The sequence below is a fragment of the Mus caroli genome, unplaced genomic scaffold (assembly GCF_978045245.1).
Source record: "Mus caroli unplaced genomic scaffold, Mus_caroli_1 scaffold_4, whole genome shotgun sequence".
NCBI lineage: Eukaryota > Metazoa > Chordata > Mammalia > Rodentia > Muridae > Mus > Mus caroli.
In genome coordinates this window covers 136,258,502-136,278,988 of record NW_028227259.1, presented here as the reverse complement: position 1 = coordinate 136,278,988, position 20,487 = coordinate 136,258,502, and the positions used below count along the sequence as shown (strand labels likewise).

Sequence of the window (20,487 nt, the reverse complement as noted above, 5' to 3'; positions counted from 1 at the left end):
ATGCAGTGGATAGTGATTGTGCTGTTGCTAGAACCAGGAAGATATCCCTCATAGCCTGCATAGACAACCTCCCTAAATGTGAGAAATAAGATCTTAGAAAACTAGTGCGTCTGCGCACACAGCCAAGTGTGTGGAACAAACTCAGGGTATTAGATGGACTGTGCAGGCACTCTTTTTTTTTTTTTTTTAAGAGCATTTTAAATACAGGCAATGATGTCTCTGTAAGATGAGGTTTGCTCTGTGTGCTATAGACCCATCCGCCTTTGCAAGTGAGGTTTTAGCCCTCTCCAAACATGAAATACCAGGTAAAGATGATGGATGGTAGAAGACATTTGAATTTGTAATTTCTGTAGCTCACATTTCACTCCTTTATATGGAGCTAATTCCTGAGAGAAGAGGTGAGACCTGGATTAAAAGAGCACCTTGTTCTTGCATGGCAGGCTCCAGTGTTTCCAGTGATTGCTAATGTGCACTCCTGTCATGATTTCTTTTACACATAACTGTAAAAGCTGACTCTTGAGCCAGATGTCTTCAGATGCCCATGGTTTTGGTTCTTCTTCTAGTCTGGCCTCAGGGCTTGTTTTAAAGTCTGCTTCTTTTTGAACTAACATTCTCTCAAAAATGGCAAATATATAGGAAGGGTCTGAAAACATATTACCTGTTTCAGTTCATCATACATACCTCTATCACACATACCTCTATGCATATGTGCACACAAACATTCATATGCACATATATATTTACAGTTTGTTTAAACCTAAGCTCATGCTTGTCTTGTGTGAGATCCAGCTGTTGCTGTTGGTTATTCATTCAATGAACCTTACCAAGAGGGAGTTCCTATAATCCTGTGTGATCAACTTTAAATATAGGAGACTGCCCACTTCCTGATCATGTATCAAGATTTCTGGGTGTATTCATGCCAGATGATCTGATTGGTCTTGTCCCTAGGATAATGGATTGGTAGAGCTTAGAAAGATAAGCTTGTTTTAGAGTCATTTATTCAAAGTTTTAGAGTCTCTGAGAACACTCTTAGCAGGAGAGTGATGTGCCATTGGGTAGTCAACTTTCCAGGTGCTTTGTGATAGCTCACTTGCTCTAGCAACAGCACCTGCTATGGAACAAGCACTTCCATTCTTGTTGTAAAGATTCAAAGCTAGGGATAGTGTTCCTTCCTAAAATGGCAGCCTCGGTATTGCTTCTTTGTCTATTCCAAAGTTTCTGGGTCCCCTGAGCCTTTCGTCCTCTCCGGCTGACTTTGAAAGAACCCGGCTAGCTTGAGGTGGAGGGAGTATCCATGGATACAGTATCAGGCGTGGGCGAGCGGCTTGTACTTGCTGCCCCCTGATGGCTCAGGACTCTGGTGCTACTGAAGCATTTTCTGCATAACTTTGTTTACTTGCGGGATGGCTATGATGCTTCATCCTGAGGAATGGTATGTCTCTGATGATAAAACCCAAAAAGCTTCAACGCTGAGAAGGCTCAGTAGTTAAGGGCATTTGCTGTTATCAAGAGTACTTGAATCTGGATCGCAGCACCTTTGTCACAGGGCTCACAACTACCTGTCGTATCAGCTGCTGGAGATCCAACATCATCTTCTTGGCTTCCAAGAGGAGCAGCATTGTATGTTTAGAAACCTACACATAAGCACGCTCATGCTCTCTCTCTCTCTCTCTGACACACACACACACACACACACACACACACACACACACACACACACCTTAAAGACAGAACAAAACACTGCAAAGACTTGTACTTACATTCATAAATTTTAAAAATAAATACATGGTTCATTAACATGGCTTCTATTGGTTGACAGAAACTGTTATTTTAGAATATTTGTCAGATGAAAGATTTTGCTGAAATAAGGCACTTATGAAACTAATGTAATCTATTCTATACTTTAAAAACTTTTTGAGTAGAGAGGCATATTTTAAAAGCACAGCAATAAGCCAAGCTGGATGTCTACTTAACTGTCAGATGGAGCCAGCTGTGTGCAGGAACCATCTAGGTTCTCTTCTCATCTACCACATCTGGTGTTCTGCAGAAACATCCATGGCCTCATTCCATCAGCCAGGGAACATGGAGACCTCATAGAACAATGGCTGCTTGATTCTCAGGTAAATCTCCATGGAAGATGAAAAGCAAAGCCAGCTTCTACAAGGCTCCCTCCCCAGTAGCATTATCTGAACCCCAGGGGACATTTCCAATCAGTTCCTACAATGATTGGAGAATAGCTTTAAAAAAGACTAACAGTGATTATAAAAGCTTTTGAAACTGAGGACAAAGCCGGTGTAATCTGGCCACCTTACCTGCAGACCTTCTGTTTTTAAACTTACTCAGACACCTAAGATTTCGTACTTTACTGTTTATCTGTATTGGAATCGCTGCTTTAGGGGGATTCAGTTCTGATAACATGTATCACTTTATATAATTAATATATATGCACATACATATAGATGATCTATTCACTGTTAGTGTGTTTTATTTCATTGGCGTGGACGTGGCAAGGGAGTGCACATGTGGTTCAACCTGTAAGAGTCAGTTTGCTCATTCTACCATGGAAGAGCTGGGGATTAAACTTAGGTTTCCTGGGATGGGCAGCAAGTACCTGCCCACTGAGCCTCTTTCTGTCCCCGATTATGTATATTTTAATGGCCTTTTAAACGGGAGTTTTATGACACAGAAGAAAATGTGATAAAAGGAGATATTTTTCTATCCTGCCTGCCTCTTACTTAACATGCAGCTTCCCTCACTGGCGACATGTGACAGGCACCCGAGTGTTCATTTATGTCAGCTGATGAATCCACACGATGGAATCTAATCATACAATGTTCACTGCTTACATTAGAATTCATTCTTTTCCCTCATACATTCCGTGAATTCTGTCTAAGGTATAATGACATGCATTTACCATTATGGTTTTGTACAGAATAATCCACATGTCTGAGATTATCTGTGCTCTACTTACTTATCCATCTTTCTTCTTTGGACTCAACCTATGATGGTTTTATTGTCCATAGTTTGGCCGTTTTAAGGCTGTCATTCTTATATAAGCAGAGGATCCTGCACATCTTAGTTTAGGTTCCTGTCGCTGTGATAAAATACCTAACATCTTCCCACCTCAGTGTAGCCAAGATAATACCTCATCTCACCTAATTTAGACAGGCTGCCATTGAAACTACTTTCCCAGATAATTCTAGATATGTCGAGTTGACATAATAGCACCCACCACAGTGTATATGTCTTTTATTCTGGCACTTGGGAGGCATAGATAAGAGCACCAGGATTTGAAAGTCAGTGTTAGCTCTCTAGTGAGTTCAAGGTCAGTCTGGGCTAAATGAGATGCTGTTTTTAAAAAGAATGAAATCACACAAGGTATTTGTAATTCTTTGTAGCCTTTCAGATTCTCTTCTGTCACTTAGAAATGTGCCCCTAAGGTTCATCTCCTTTTCATTGACTTAGCTCATTTCTTAACAGCATTGTGTAGCACTCCATTCTTTGAACATTTCTATACTATATTCCCCCCACCCCCCACACTGAAGGATATTTTGTTCCCTTCTTGTCAGGGAAGGATGCTATGTAGTATAGCATGAGAAGTACAGTAAGACATGGTGGTATAACGTTATAAGGCACAGGCAGGGGGATATCAAATCTCATACCAGCTTGAGGTGAATAGTGAGGCCTGGGGGACATGGCAGAGAGGCCATTGTAAACTTTTCATGGGTACGTTTCTGTTCATAATCTTAATATTTACACTGGTTACTTTAAAAAGTATTTAAATGTCAATGTAATTAGGTAAAGAGTGAGGCAGCACTTGTTTTCTGAACGTGTAGTTATGGACTAGAGCCTCTGAGGGGGTCCAAACGGTAGATCAGCACAGAGGTCTGAGGGGGTGAGTGCTGTGTCACTTGGAGCTCATGGCTGCGGTGGGAGATGGTAAGTGACACACCACTGTTAAATTTCAACTCGTGGCTAATGGGGATGAATGTGCAGGATGAAGATCTGGATTATTGTCACTGATTTGTAGGGTGACTTGATAAGTCCTCTCTCGCTCACTGTTGTAAGCCAGTCATTGAGACGTCGCTTGATTTGGCTTAATTACAGATACCTGGGTTAAGATAACATTTATTAAGCAATATCTTCCCATTAAGATTGGCCATCAGAGTGAACTAGCTTCCTCGTTATGTTGTTCATGTCAATGGAATATTTTTAGCAATTCCTGTTACATAAAAGTAAAATTCTTCAGGACATAAAATAATCTGATTCAATACTCAAGAGATTCCAATATTTCAAAGATTGTAATAGCATTGAATTATAAGAGTGTGTGTGTGTGTGTGTGTGTGTGTGTGTGTGTGTGTATACGTGTTTTTGTCTGTGGGGGTGGTGGGGAGGGTAGGTGGATGGTTGTAGGTGTGTGTACATGTATCTTTGTGAATGCATTATACCTTTGAGGAGGGGTCTCTCTCTCCCTGAACTGTAGCTAGGCTCATGAGCTCCTAGGATCCTCCAGTCTGCTCCCTACCACACAGGTACAACACAGATGTGTGCCGCTAGCTGTCTTTGGTGTCTTACACAGGTTCTGGGGATCCAGATTCACTTGCTTATGCCTGTGCTGCAAATATCTGAGCCTTTTTTTTACCTTCCCCAGGTGTAACCTGTATTCTGTGTTATAACAGTTGGCTATGTTATAGATTGTAACAGTCAAGACATATGGTTCAGGTCAAAAACAACAGCCATAATTCAGATAGATGCATGGCCGTGAGAAGGTATGTCACTGTTGAGTAAGCTAACCCACTGAGGAAATCAAACTGAATGTTCTATAAAATAAAGTTTATCAGGACAAATATGTGTCTCTTTTCTACACAAATTACACAAAGTAACTGGCCTTGTGTTCTGGAAAAGAGAAAAATAAGAATATTTTAAATAATAAGGAAGGCACTGTACATAAAAGTAAGGTTGTGAGAATAATTTTAAAAGTAGGAAGTAGAATTCCACCCACCAGTCTGCCCCAACCACAGTCATAAAATAAAAGCAAAACTACCGAGAGGTTTCTCCTCTAATCCATGATATTAAAGGTATAAAGTTCCCGTGTCTCCATGGCCCTTATCAGCGTTCTACCCTAAGTATTGTTTATGACGTCATCATCTCTTTTCAACCTGTTCTCATTACAAAGGGCTACTCAGGTTCAGGGATTATTCTTTTTGGAAGCACAATGACACATTTGCCATATTTATTGTGGTCATGTTGCCCTGTTCTCTTGCACTGTCTTAAAATTTTAATAGGGAGCTTTAATTAACTTAATATTTTAATACAAGTCTCACACCTTTAATTCTCTTGTCATAAGAAAAATTAAAACAGTGACCTGTTTAAATTCTTGGAGGGCAGGGGGAGAAATGCCTGTTTTCTTGTTGGTTTGAAACTGTGACCATCATGAGTCCTTTCCCATGTTAGGGACCCTGCATTGAGTAATTGGTTCTTGTTGCTGTGACAAAATGCTTGACAGAATCAGCTTAAGGAAGGAAAGGTTGGCTTTGTCACCTAGATCAAGGGTGCAGTCCATCTGGTGGAAGGAAGGGATGGCAACAAAGAAATCAAGGCAGCTGCTCACATTGTGTGCATAATTATCAAGGACGCAGAGATGAAAGCTGGTATTCAGCTGACCTTTTCTTTTTTCTATGGTGTGGGACCTTAGCCCATGGGAGGCTGCTGGGTAATGGGATTCAACATGGGTCTTATTGCCTCAACTAAGCCAATCTAGAAACTTCCTTACAGATATGTCCGATCTTGTCAACTTGACAATCAAGATTCATTTTCACAAACCCTAAGACCTAACAAGTATTATCCCATTAATAGGTAAAATCCTAATAGGGTTTTATGTCAGTACCACAGTACTACCAGGAAGCACAGTCTATATTTTATACACAAATAAGAATGCAATCCTTTTTTAACATTTTTGGTGTGTGTGTGTGTGTGTGTGTGTGTGTGTGTGTGTGTGTGTGTGTCATGATGCATGTGTGATAGAGAGAGCCATTTCTCCGTCTCTACCATGTGTGAATTGAATTTAGATGTTCATACTTTGCAGTGAGCATCTTTATTCATTGAATTGTCTTACCTTCCCAGGAAAACCATATTTCCAGTATGAAACTTCTCTCAATAATGAAGAATGAAATGGATTTTAAATAGGTCACTAGGTTCTACCATATGCCTCTGATAAGTGGTACCTCCAAATAAAATTCAGAAAGAACCAGAAAGTATGTCTTTTTTTGTTAGAGAGACAGACAAACAGACAGACAGACAAAGAGAGACAGAGACAGGTAACTAGGTTTTGTAGCTCATGCATATCAGAGGCTGAAGTAGGATTGATGTCAGTTCAAGGGCAACCTGGCCACATAGTGGGGTCCTTTTTTATATTTCCTGTTCCTTTAAATATAGCTTTTCCTTCTAGCTGGTATTTCATAGGTGGTCCATTATGTTTTGTGGTGAGATGTCTATCATCCAGGGAAGAAGTTCATGTGTCCTTCTGATACTATAGCTGTGTTTGGATGTTCTAGACACTTTTGGATATAGTCTCTCTGGAGGGTATGGATCATTGGGAGTCATGTCTTTGAAGTTAATAACTTGTCCTTAGTCCATTTGCTTCTCTCTGACCTTTGTACCTCCTTTTCATACATTCCTGAGACCATGGGGCCAAGGAACCTTGACTGAGTATCCAGAACAGTGAGCAACATAAGATTTTTTCATAAGTTCCTCATGCAGCTTCTTGACGTTTTCACAGCAAGACAATAGCAACTTGAACTAGAAAGCTGCTTCCGTCAACAGAAGGGCTAAAGTTCGGTCTGAAGTGAGAAGCTATGCTTCATATCTCAAAGTATTGGGATTAGGGAAATGGGGGGAGGGAGTGTGTCAGTCAGAGCACTTGCTACACAAGCATGGGGACTTGAGTTGAGATCACAGAAAGAGCTAGACGTGGCTGTGTTTGTCCATATAATCGCAGTGCTTTGGAGAGCAGACAAAAGAATTATTGGGCCTTGCTGGCTGCCATTTTGCTCCAAGTTCAGTGAGAGAACCTGTCTCAAGGGAATTAGGTGGACAGTGATAGCCAGGGACACTCGATGTCTTTCTCTGGCCACTGCACATACACAGGACATGCTCAAAAAGATGCACATGGTTGCATACACCACAGAGAGTAAGATACCCAAGTGTGGGTATGGGCTTCTCAAGGGAGAAGCATTGTCTTAGCATTAACCCCATAATCCAGTTAGCAACTCTCAAGTTTCTTGCCCCAAGATTTCTAAGAAGCTCCCTACCCCTCCCTTTTTCCTTTCTTTTGATAAGTGAGATTGTACCATTGTTTTTAATCTGGGTCTTCTGTGGCCTAGGCTGTCTTTCAATGACCTTGGCATTCTGATCCTCTTGTCACTGCCTCCCTGAGTGCTGGTATCATCCGTGTGCAGCACTATGCCCAACCCCATGTAGTGCTTGGGATGGAGCCCCGATGTGCTGGGCCAGCGGCAATCGTTACTTATGATCCACCTGACTTTGGTTTATTTCTTTCAGTTTACCTTTTAAAAAAACAAAACAAAACAAAAAAACAAAAAACAAAAAACAAAAAACAAAAAAACCAAAAACCTGTCAGCATGGAGCTCAGGCTCCTGCTGTCCTGCTCTGCCCTTGCTCTCCGGCTGTCTGTCATCTTTCCTCTGGGAGCCTACAGAAATGCACAGCACACAGCACCCTTTCATGGGAAAGGTCATCAGTAAAGACCATCTTCCCAGTTTCTCCTTAAGACATTGCCTGCTCCAGGCAGCAGACAGACGGTAGAGGGAAGGAAGGCACACGTGTGCTTTTTAATCCCCCAGTTCAAAGTTCTTGGAACATCATCTTTTTCTCAGTGTCAAACTAGCAGCCACCCCTACACTACAGAAGAGCCAGGACGAGTCCCCAGTGGGGATGGGTTTCTGTGGAGCATTTCCAGCTCAGAGAATGAAGGCTTTGGATTGTGTTCAGCACCCGACTGCAGCAGACTGCTTTTTATCCCTTTAGAGAGTCCCGTTTGTCTGCCCTGTGTCAAGGGCTCCTGTACACCATGCCGATTTAGAGCTAACTGGGAAGATTAGAGACGCCTGGTATGGTGCTGTCAGCCAGACCTGAATCCACATCTGCATTCCCTGACCTGGCTGCTCAAAGACGTTTACCCTCTGCTCTGCTGCGTATTCAGCTCAACAAGAAAGCTCAGTGGACCTGGGCTTTTGTACCCAGGTCAGCTCCAGAAATAGTTCCTTTCACACTGGAAACAGAAAGCAACACAAATCCAACAAACAGAGAGTGGACACAGCTGCTTTCACCCCGGGACAAAAGGTCACCATCCTCTGTCTCCCAGCAGTAGGGTTTCCTGTCAACTCCTGAGGACCAGCCACCTGATTTCCTTCACCCCTGTGCCTATGAAGAGGGCTTGCTCCATTGCTGGCCTTTGTTTTCACCCAGAGATATAAACAAGGGGTACTTGGCCAGAAAGGTCATGTTAGGGACCTTGAGTGTGGTTTCTACTAGCATGCATGGTGCCCTGCATTCTATTGTTAGACCTGTGTAAATCAAGCATAGGAATGGATACTTCTTATCCCAGCAAAGTTTATCCCAGTAAGTTTTGAGTTTCCCTTTGCTACTTAGTGAATTGGAACACAGCACAGGGTAAGCAAGACCTTGCCACAAGTAACTCTTAGAACAAATTCAGTGTTTGATGGACCCTTAGTGGGTAAGTCAGAATGAATTCTGGAATTTGATAGTTAGAATGGAAAAGTTCTTTTATACAGGTTTCTCTGTGACCTTAGGATTGCAGTAAGCTCCCAAAAAGCATATGATGCTGTCGCAGATTGTCTTAAGCTCTGCGCAACGCTCCTTTACTCTCTACTTTCTCTGAGATTGAAACTGTGGTGGATTATTAAAGACATGTATAACAACGTCCCCTAAACATCACATCTGAACAAACCTTCTTTTAGAATGGAGGGGGCTGAGGATCCACAGGTGCTAAAGTACATGAGTGGAGGTTAGGTAACAAATTCTGGGAGTTGAATCTCTCCTACTTTTCTGAACAGGAATTCTCTTGTGTCTGCTGTGCTGTGCATGTCAGATAACTGGTTTTCAACCTTCTGGACAATTTTCCTATCCCAGCTCCCATCTCCCTGTAGGTAGGAGTGCTGTTATTATACCTGTGGACTGTTGCATGGAGCCTTTTCCTACATGTTCTCTGGACGAAATTCTGCCTGTGGGTTTTATGCAGTAAGCCAACTTAATTACTCATAATTCAATCTTGGAATTTTATTCTCACCACCACATTCACATGTGCAGTTCCTATTGTCCACAGCCTTTTCTCGGGTACATTTCTGATGATATGTCACAATAAAAACAAAACAGAACAAATGAAACTTTTCCTTTTCCTACTTCTGTGATGAATAGAAAATAAAACAGTAAGTACATTCAGTTAACAGTAATGAAGAGTCCAGTTTATCAGCAGATCCCAAGAGGGCATGCTGGGAATGATGGTTCATGTCCCTGATCTGGAGGCAGGGGCAGGTGGACCTCTGTGAGCTCAGGCCTGTTTGATCTCTGTAATCAGACCTATCCCCAAACAAACAAGGAAACAAGCAGAAAGCCAGTGCTGGCGTGCACTGAAAACTTTGTCAACTAAAAGGTTTTCTGAATTATCTTTTCACTTTCGGTGTGTGGTGATTGCCACACACAATAATAAGGAAAAATCAGTATAGATAATTTGTCATCAATTTTTAAGGTTTTATAATGATTAAAAAATTATATATCCAGTGTCATGAATTTTTATATCTCTTAAATTCTAAATTGGCAATTTATAATTGTTTCCATCCATGGTCAGGTAGAGAATGATAGAATGTATGTCTTTAGTGAGAATTAATGTAGCCATTACTCTTCATCTTTAAAATTCTTTGTGGCTAGGACATTTGCAGTTCAGTCTCTGGCAGATTAGAGATGTAAAATACTCTGTTAATAATTATAGTCACCATGCCCTGCCTAAGATGTTTTTCACTTTGACCCTGCCTGAGTAACTGCTATTTTGCTCTCTGCTTTTATGAATTCATTTGTTTTAGTTCTACATATAATTAAGAACATGCAGTGTTTGTCTTTCTGTACTTGATATATTTAATTAAGTTGAGTATTCTTTAATTGTATCCATGCTGTTGTAAATGGTAGGAATTTCTTTTTAAAGGTTAAATAGTATTTCATTACATATATTCAACATCTTTTAAAAATCCATTTGCCTTTTAACTTTACAGTTTAATGAAGTTTTTTTTTCTGTTTTGTGTTTGTTTTTTGTTTTTTTTTTTTTTTTGATACGGTTTTTCTATATTGTCCTGGTTGTCCTAGAATAAAGTTTCATTGAAAAAAGATTTAGTTTATTTTTAAGTATGCCTATATATATGTATGTGCCATGTGTATGTTGACGCCCCAGAAGTCCAGAAAAGACTGTCAGATCACTAAGACCTAGAGTTCAAACCGCTTTGAGCTACCTGATGTGGCTGTTGAGAACTAAACTGAGGTCCCCTGTAAAGAGTAATATTTGCTTTTAACAGCTGAGCCAGCGCTCCATCCCTATGTAGTTTTAACTTACAATTTTTATTTTTCAGATCTATAACCCAGTAAATAATTTACAGGATCTTAAAAGTTTTCCTTTAGTACAAAGCACTTTACAGGACTGGTCTTTTGTGACTCATTTGTCTCTTCTCCTCCCAGAACTGTATTCTGGTCTTACAGCCCTCCATAGCAAGGTTACAGGAATCAGGGCACAGTGAGGAGGCTGGCTGACTCATAGGGTCCTGCCAGATCTGATGCAGGATCTTCCAGTTCCCATGCAGTGATACTCAGTTTTACCTTATTCAAGAACAGGGTGTTAGGGACAGGAGAGGAAAGGTACAACTTAACATCCTTAGGATACTTTCCCATCACCGCCTCTAAACAAAGAATTGTCAGCAAAGCAGTGAGTCCTCTGAAGACTGAGGCTTCTCAGCCATTCCATATTCCTCAGTTAAGAATTCTTTGTGTACCTTTGTACCCCATTTTTAATAGGGTTTTCTTTGGTCTAACTTCTTGAGGTCATTGTCATCAGGGAAATGCAAATCAAAACAATGGTGAGATTCCACCTTATACCCATCAGAATGGCTAAGATCAGATGACAGCAGATGCTGGTGAGGATGTGGAAAAAGAGGAACGAACACTCCTCCATTGTTGGTGGGATTTCAAGCTAGTGCAACCACTCTGGAAATCAGTCTGGCAGTTCCTCAGAAAACAGGACAAAGTACTACCTGAGGACCCAGCTATACCACTCCTGGGCATATACCCAAAAGGTGCTCCAACCTATAATAAGGACACATGCTCCACTATGTTCATAGCAGCCTTATTTATAATAGCCAGAAGATAGAAAGAACCCAGAAGTCCTTCAACAGAGGAATGGATACAGAAAATGTGGTACATTCACACAATGGAGCACTACTCCATTAAAAACAATGACTTCATGAAATTGTTAGGCAAATGGATGGAACTAGAAAATATCATCCTGAGTGAGGTAACCCAGTCACAAAAGAACACACATGGTGTGCACTCACTGATAAGTGGATATTAACCCAAAAGCTCAGAACACCCAAGATACAATTCATAGACCACATGAAACTCAAGAAGAAGGAAGACCAAAATGTGGACGCTTCAGTCCTTCTTAGAAAGGGGAACAAAATACTCATGGGAAGTAGAGAGTTGGAGGGACTTGGGAGGAAGAGAAGAGGGGAAAGGGAGGGGGGCAGGAACACTTATGTGAGGAGACATAGATAGTATACAGAGGGTCAGAAATTTGAATGTAGCTTTGGGGTATAGGGAACTGGAGGTAACCACCAGCAAGTCCCAGATGCCAGGAAAGCAAGATGCTCCCAGGACCCAAAAGGGATGAGATTAGCTAAAATGTCCAACAAAGGGGAGGGAGAAACTATTGAGACCATATCCAGAGGTTAGGCAAGGCCCCTGGTTGGGGGATGGGGCCACCCACCCATCTCTAATTTCTTAACCCAGAAGGGCTCCTGCCTAAAGGAAATAGGGGAACAAAGTGTGGAGCAGAGACTGAAGGAAAGGACATCTGGAAACTGGCCCCCTGGGGATCCATCCCATATGCAGACACCAAACTCAGACACTATTGTGGATACCAAGAAGTGCTTGCTGACAGGAGCCTGTTGTAGCTGTCTGCTAAGAGGCTCTCCTGAGAAGCTCTGGCAGAGCCTGAAAAATATAGAGGGAGATGCTTGTAGCCAACCATTGGACTTAGCATGGGGTCCCCAATGGAGTTAATAGGTGAAGGGCTCAAGGAACCAATTAGACCTCTCCCCCCAAGCTACCAGGGACTAAACCACCAACCAAACAGTACACATGGAGGGACCTATAGCTCCAGCTGCATATGTAGCAGAGGATGGCCTTGTTGGACATCAGTGGGGGGAGAAGCCCTTGGTCCTGGGAAGGCTTAATTCCCCAGTGTAGGGGAATGTCAGGGTGGGGAGTTGGGTGGGGGAGCATCCTCATGGAAGCAGGGGGAGGGATGATGGTAGAGGGTGTTCCAGACAGGAAACTAGGAAAGGGGAGAACATTTGAAATGTAAAGACATAAAATATCCAGTAAAAAATAAAACATTTAGATTGCAGTACATTGAGCTCCATAGAGACAGTGCCGGGGCAAGCGCGAGCCGGACGGGCACTGGGTGACTCTGTGCCTCGCGGAGGAAAATCAACTAAACATGGGCAAAGGAGATCCTAAGAAGCCGAGAGGCAAAATGTCCTCATATGCATTCTTTGTGCAAACTTGCCGGGAGGAGCACAAGAAGAAGCACCTGGATGCTTCTGTCAACTTCTCAGAGTTCTCCAAGAAGTGTTCAGAGAGGTGGAAGACCATGTCTGCTAAAGAAAAGGGGAAATTTGAAGATATGGCAAAGGCTGACAAGGCTCGTTATGAAAGAGAAATGAAAACCTACATCCCCCCCAAAGGGGAGACCAAAAAGAAGTTCAAGGACCCCAATGCACCCAAGAGGCCTCCTTCGGCCTTCTTCTTGTTCTGTTCTGAGTACCGCCCCAAAATCAAAGGCGAGCATCCTGGCTTATCCATTGGTGATGTTGCAAAGAAACTAGGAGAGATGTGGAACAACACTGCAGCAGATGACAAGCAGCCCTATGAGAAGAAAGCTGCCAAGCTGAAGGAGAAGTACGAGAAGGATATTGCTGCCTACAGAGCTAAAGGAAAACCTGATGCAGCAAAAAAGGGGGTGGTCAAGGCTGAAAAGAGCAAGAAAAAGAAGGAAGAGGAAGATGATGAGGAGGATGAAGAAGATGAGGAAGAGGAAGAAGAAGAGGAAGACGAAGATGAGGAAGAAGAAGATGATGATGAATAAGTTGGTTCTAGCGCAGTTTTTTTTTTCTTGTCTATAAAGCATTTAACCCCGCTGTACACAACTCACTCCTTTTAAAGAAAAAAATTGAAATGTAAGGCTGTGTAAGATTTGTTTTTAAACTGTACAGTGTCTTTTTCTGTATAGTTAACACACTACCGAATGTGTCTTTAGATAGCCCTGTCCTGGTGGTATTTTCAATAGCCACTAACCTTGCCTGGTACAGTCTGGGGGTTGTAAATTGGCATGGAAATTTAAAGCAGGTTCTTGTTGGTGCACAGCACAAATTAGTTATATATGGGGACAGTAGTTTGTTTTTGGTTTTTTTTTTCCCTTTGGTTTTATTTTTGGGTTTTATTTTTTTCATCTTCAGTTGTCTCTGATGCAGCTTATACGAAGATAATTGTTGTTCTGTTAACTGAATACCACTCTGTAATTGCAAAAAAAAAAATTGCGGCTGTTTTGTTGACATTCTGAATGCTTCTAAGTAAATACAATTTTTTTTATTAAAAAAAATAATAAAACATTTAAAAAAATTAAAGACTGGGGTGTTTAACTTCTGTCCCTTAGATTAGCTCAGCTAATTTCGAGTCAACAGGAATGAGAAAGGGAGTTAAGTATCTAAAGAATGCAATACACATAAGTAAGAAGTGCAGTTAAAAGTAGCAAGGAAGAATCTCTATGCCTTTAGGAAAATTGTCAAGTTTTCTGGCGATGAAGCCTTGAGTTTTTCAATGGTGAGAGTAGAAAGTCCCCTTCTGTAGACTCTAGAAAGCATCTGTGTAATAGCAGTGATGGTTTCTCAGAATGTTGGTTGGTGTTGATTTGCTAACATTACTGAGAGACACAATCGAATTTGGAGATCCTTGTACAATTAAAATAGTATATGTCAACCAATACCTGATAAGCCTAAGCTACCTGCCGGTTTGTATGCAATATGTGTGCGTACATATGCAGGCCAAAGAACAACCCATGCTTCCCCAAGCTCCATTCCCTTTGTATCCTTAAGCAAAGTTTCTCAGTAGCCTGGGACTCACAAAATATACTGGGCTGTATGGCTCGTGAACCCCTAGAATCTACTTGTCTCTGCATCCCCAGATCAGAACATACTTTATGTGGATATTCAGGGTCTAGTTCAAGTCCTTCTGCTTTCAAGGGAAGTACTTTGCCAACGGAGGCATCTCTATATACCAATTGATACTATTTTTGCATTTTGAAATTTTATACAAAAAATTAAATATATTTTCAAAGAATATTTACTATATTTTAATTTTGTTATGAAAGTATATAACTGCAAGAGTATTTAAATCATGTAAAAATGATTTGCTTTGTGGTTGTTGTTTTTTTTTTTTTTAACCAGAACATCTGTAGACTAATCAATCGATTTAAATTTTGAGAATTCATATGATTTTGTTTCTGAGGTCATTGTATAATACTTGGTGTTCCTTCTGACATAGAATATCCACAGTAGTGACAGTTTGTTAGGACATTGTCCTTAGCATCTGAGTGGATTTAATGCTGAATGCAGCTTATCAGAAGAAAGGCAGTCAAACCGAGAAAGTGATTAAGTCAGCCACTGGGCATCCTGTCACATCTTTGCCTGACAAGCTTTCTTACCAAAGCAGAGGTGCTTAAGAAGCCACAGAGAAGTGACACACATGTCAGGGGGAGATCCAAGCCATCACTCCCTTTGCCTTGGGCATGTGCACTTTCTGAAGAAGTGGGATTCTCAGCCTGAGACCTTTCAGTAAGCAGTGATAATCCGAGAGGATTGAGGCAGTCATCCTGGACTAGAGAGTTCCTTTCAGCGCTGAGACATCTGACTGCCGTTCACATCTGAATGGCTTCCACGTCTTTTTCTAAAGCATTGGGGGCTAAAGCTAAGTCCTATACCCTTTTAAGTATGTGGCCAACTTAACCCGGGGTCTATCAAGGCTTCAGGGTGATTAGAGTAGTTGTGTAGGCAAGAGAGGGAGGACATATCTCAGGGACGGGGGTTGGGAATCGACAGGCTGAGCAAAGCTCTCGGGTATAGACCAGACTGCTCACTTGTGTTCTCTCTCTCTCTCTCTCTCTCTCTCTCTCTCTCTCTCTCTCTCTCTCTGTGTGTGTGTGTGTGTGTGTGTGTGTGTTTGAGTCATTGGTAGGAATTTGTTTTCTCCTGCTATAACATGTGTGTCTTTACTTGTTATCTTACAAGTCTCTCCACTTATTTTTGAGAGGGTCTCTGCATCAGCATCCTGACTCAATCAGATGGGTGGCTGGTGGGTCTAGGCATCCTCCTATCTGCCCTTACCCGTTCCGAGCACTGGGCTTACAAGTGCTCACTATAGTCTCTGTATATTTTACATTGGTCTGGGGATCCGAACTCGGATCTTCGTGCTTGTGTAGCAAGAGCTTTACTTATCGAGCCATTGTCCCATCTTTCCAGTCCACTAGCCCTCTGCCCTTGGTGGGCTTGTTCACAGAGACACTGAGTACCACCCTGTAGGTGCCAAGCTAGCCTGTATACTCTCTAGGAGTGTTCAGACACTTAAGTATTGATCCCTCAGTTATTTAGGACCATGACTTCATTAATTTGTAGCTGTGTAATGTGGGATCAATTAGGTCAGATTTTCCCTTTGTAATTAATCCTAATTGCCTAGACTAGAATATGGCCAATAAATGTCTCTCTTAGTAATCCTGGGTAGTCCTGCTTGAGGCTTCTCTATCCCATGTGGTTCTGACAGGTCTGTCCCGTGGTACTGCTCATTAGACATGAACTACTGTCTGTGAAAGAGACCCTATTCATACCTTTGAGGACTCTCCATCTTAAAATCACTTGTACTCCAGTTTGGAAAGAGTTAGCTGTCAGCTATTAGCCAACACTGTGTTCCAAGTTGACTTAGGATGGCTTCTTAACTAGTTGACTTTTCAGTTGTTTTTCCCTCCCTGAGGACCATGGTCTCCCTGGGTAGCTCTAACCAGCCTGGAAGTTGCTATGTGTTCTAGGCAGACCTTGAGTCTGTAGCTGAACTTCCTGCTTTTGCCTCCCTCAGGGCTGAGGGACTATCCACAGATTTTCCTTTTAAATTCTAACACATGAATAGTGGAATATAAAACAGCTTGCGAGCATTATTGTGGGAACACCCTATTACCACAAGCACACACTTGTTAGACATTTTGGAACAGGATTATTTTGTAATAATTACAAAGGGGAAAGGATGAAAGAAAATAAAAACTTACAGTCAATGAGAAATAAATTCAAGAAAATACAAGTCAAAACTCTTCATTTTCAATCCATTTATCCTACATAGGATGAATGCCAAAACTTTATGTCTAGAGGCACCCATCCTGGGAACTTTGGTTCTTAGCAGTATTCAAAGTGGGATTTTGTGTTCCCTGATGACAGTTCTGCCTCTCTCGCTACCCATGTGTGCTTACAGAAGAGAGCCGAAGGCGCCTTTGCTGTCCTCATACTCAGTATGGTCGTTGTGGGGGAGGATGGATTGGTGGATACATACCAAAAAAGGTGTGTTTACATGTGATAAAAAAAAAATGTTTTAGCATTTAAGATTGCACTGGGGAATGACAGACGGTCTCTAGGTTTAAAAATAAGTCTGTGAGGGAGATAGCAAGACCTGTGTGCCCTCTCTAAATTTCTTCTGGGCCTCATCATCAACAGTCAATTCACAGTGGGGGTTAAAAGGTTGATCACCCTGAGCGGTCTGCCAATTTCCTCTGGGGTCACTGCCTGAAGAATCCAATTCCATGCGGGAATTCTGAGCAGTCTTTCTCTCAGGGGTTGTTTAGAAGCAGACACCTCACTGGGCAGTTCTATGCGAATGGCTGCTTCTATAGATGTGGAGGGACTCGAGGAACTTTCCATGCAGTTTGCTAGAGAAGGAGATGCTGGTACCCTTTGAGCATAGCGGAAGATAGCAACCCGTATGCCCTAGCTTTGAGAGAATCTCTGTAGGGACTAGTGACCATTTATTGCCTCTGTCTCTCTGTATATGTGTGTGTTTAGTGTAGGCTTGTTTGGACCTCTGCGTTGGTATGTAGGTTTACTTGTGTTTATATGTGTCCATATATGTGCAGAGACTAATGGACTACCTTGCCATCATTCCTCAGAACCCGTTCAACTTGATCTCATCTGACTGGTTTGGAACTTAAGTAGACTAGACTGGCTAGCCAGGGAGCCCAGGAATCTGTCTGTCCTGTGCCCAGCATTTACATTACAAATACACACCACCACCCTTGTTATTTTCTTAAGGTACATTCTGGGCATCGAGCTTACATCTTCATCGTTAAGCGATAAGCACTTTACTAAGTTGTATGCCCCACCCCACTCATCATTCCTGAAGGCGTCCTGCAGTAGGAGGAGCTCATCCCTCCCATTTATACAGATGTCACAGGGTGAGGGCCTTTCAACCACACAGCCATGTGGGGGAAAAAAAATGGGTTCTCATTTTAGCAGATGCCTTAGTGGTAACTGGTTGGCAGCATGCTTTTTCCCCCCCTTCCATATTGGCTTGTTGCTACAGGGTCTGGTGCTAGCAGATTACAACTCTGTAGCTAGTCATTTTCGATTTACTTGAACCTATTTCTCCAGTCTACTGAGCTTTCCCGGGCTAGCATCAATTCAGACACCTCGCAATTCCTCAGAATCTCTATCCCCATCAGATGGTTCGATCTCTGAGAAATTTAGCCTGAGGCGTTTAGACAAAAAAGAAATATTGTGGCTGGGGAAGCATTCAAGTTAGAGGAGGCAGCCAGGGCTGTTTTATTACTTAGGCCTGTGTCACCTGTGATGACCCATGAGAGCAGAGAATATTGATCGCTTGTCACTCAAGGCAGTCAGCAGATTGCATTGACAAAGCTTGGCAGGTCTCTAATAGCAGGGTTGCTGGCCTTGGCTGCGGCTCAGGGGAGAACTCCACGGGCCCTATTACTAGGCAGCTTTTAACTCTTACACAGACACAAGCAAGGACACGATTTCACATTTCACAGCTACAAATGATTCTCCCTGCTCCCCTCATCCCCTTTATAATTTCACCTCCCCCCCTTTACGTCTGGCTTACCATCCCCTCCAGTGATCCCTGCTCTCCCCTCCTTCTCTGTTATATTGTCAACGCAGTACTGTTTTTCCATTCTGTATATGCACATGCGGGTAAGCATTTGCATGCATGAGTGTGTGTGTGTGTGTGTGTGTGTTTAGGCCAGAGGTCTTTCCTGATCTTTCTCTGCATTATTTATATGTTGAGGCAAGGTCTCACTTGAACCCAGAGCTTGATGATTCAGTTAATCAAGCCAATCTGCTTGTTTTCCGGAGTCCTGTCTGCTTCCTGCATGCTGGGATTATAGATGGGATTCTATGCCTACCTACTGCATTTATCTGGGTGCGAGGTGGCTATACTCTGTCCCTCATCACCCCATAGCAAGCACTTTATTCACATTTACACATGCACGTATACCCCAGAACCACACAGAGAGACAGAAATGATAATTGGATATCACTTAAACAGAAATTAACACATGCAAAGCTAGTAGCATAGAAGAATTTATCTATCTATCTATCATCTATCCAACCCATCCAACCATCCATCCATCCATCCATCCATCCATCCATCCTGGCTTTTTCCCTGCCTTCTTATATATCTAAAGGCCCAAGAAGGCAGGATAAAAATTAATATGTAGGTCAACCTTATGGGACTCAGTGGCACTCCCAGAGGCAGAAGTGTGAAATTACAGCAAATGTCTGTGGACCTATTAATATTCTATGACACTTCCAGCCACTTTGAATTAAAATACTTATCTGTGAAAGGTTTTATAATTCATATGACCCGAAATAATTCTCACCTAATTAGATTTTGTCAACTGAATAATTCTGTCTCGTGTTGCTTCCACAGAATAATTTAAGCACTGTATTTTATTCTCAGAATAGCTGTAAATGTCAAATTAATTTTGTTGACATGATCAACATGTAGAGGAGCTACTTGGCAGACTTGTTTGTCAACTGAATATATTATGGTTCCCCTCAAAATATGTAGCTTGATCAGTCTTAGCTGCCTTTTGCAGTTTGTTGTTTCCTAAAAAGACATCTCTGGCTTGGTTACAAAATGGTTCAGGCTAGACTGGAGACATAGTTCAGTGGTTAGGAGCACTTGCTGCTCTTGAACAGGCCTGCTACACCCATGTGAGGCAACTCACAGCTCCAAGGTATCCAGTGCCCTTTTCTGGCTTCTTCAGACAACTCCATTTGCACACACATGTATACAATTAAATATAGAAGCAAAATATTTTTTTAAAGAGTGACTGCAATATTTATGCCTGTATGGTTAAGCTTTCTGAAAGCAGTAGATGTTTCTTCTGTTATGATTCTGCACACAGCATCTTTCCCCTGCAGAGTTAGCTTTCCGTCATGGCAATCCTGGATCCTGTGTAATTACCTCCATGTTTATTATAGACCGTGTAAATGCCACGGATTCTTTAGTTTACATTGACTATATATAAATCATTTCTGAGTCGTCTCATGTTTCTTTGGACCATTCTTTCATTTGGATGCTGTTCTAGTTTCTCTTCTGTTGCTGTGATAAGATACCCTGACAAAAGGAGCTTAGGGGAGGAAAGGATTTATTTGGCTTACAATTCCAGGTCACAGTCCATCTGAGAGGAAAGGGATGAATGGTGCTTGCTGGCTCGCTCTCTGGCTTACTGCCTGTCTTTTGCTTTGGTAGCTTTCTTATAAAGCTGAGGACGACCCTCAGTATATATTCACTCTGATCACTGTACCAATAAAGACACAAGTACTTCTGATATTTGCAGAGAAGAAGAATACTTGCTGTCAATCATGAAAACATTGTAGAAGATGTTACTAAATGCACTTTATGGCAGAGAGAGAGAGAGAGAGAGAGAGAGAGAGAGCGCCCTCATTTGACCAAATCGTTCCACGTAGCTTCGAGGACATGGGTTCAATCTCTTGATACTCACACAAAACAAGCTGGTATGGTAGCACACATTCAGATTCAAGTACAGAGATAGGACCATCCCGGCAGTTCACTGGC

The 20,487-nt window shown here is 42.0% G+C and overlaps 1 protein-coding gene and 1 pseudogene across 7 annotated transcripts in view; both read left to right on the top strand.

Annotated features, from left to right (window-relative positions):
• Positions 1–20,487, top strand: part of Auts2 (activator of transcription and developmental regulator AUTS2) — a 1,097,294-nt gene that overhangs the window by 427,114 nt on the left and 649,693 nt on the right. The gene's annotated exons all lie outside the window — the stretch shown is intronic.
• On the top strand, positions 12,755–13,902 carry LOC147005362 (high mobility group protein B1 pseudogene; annotated as a pseudogene).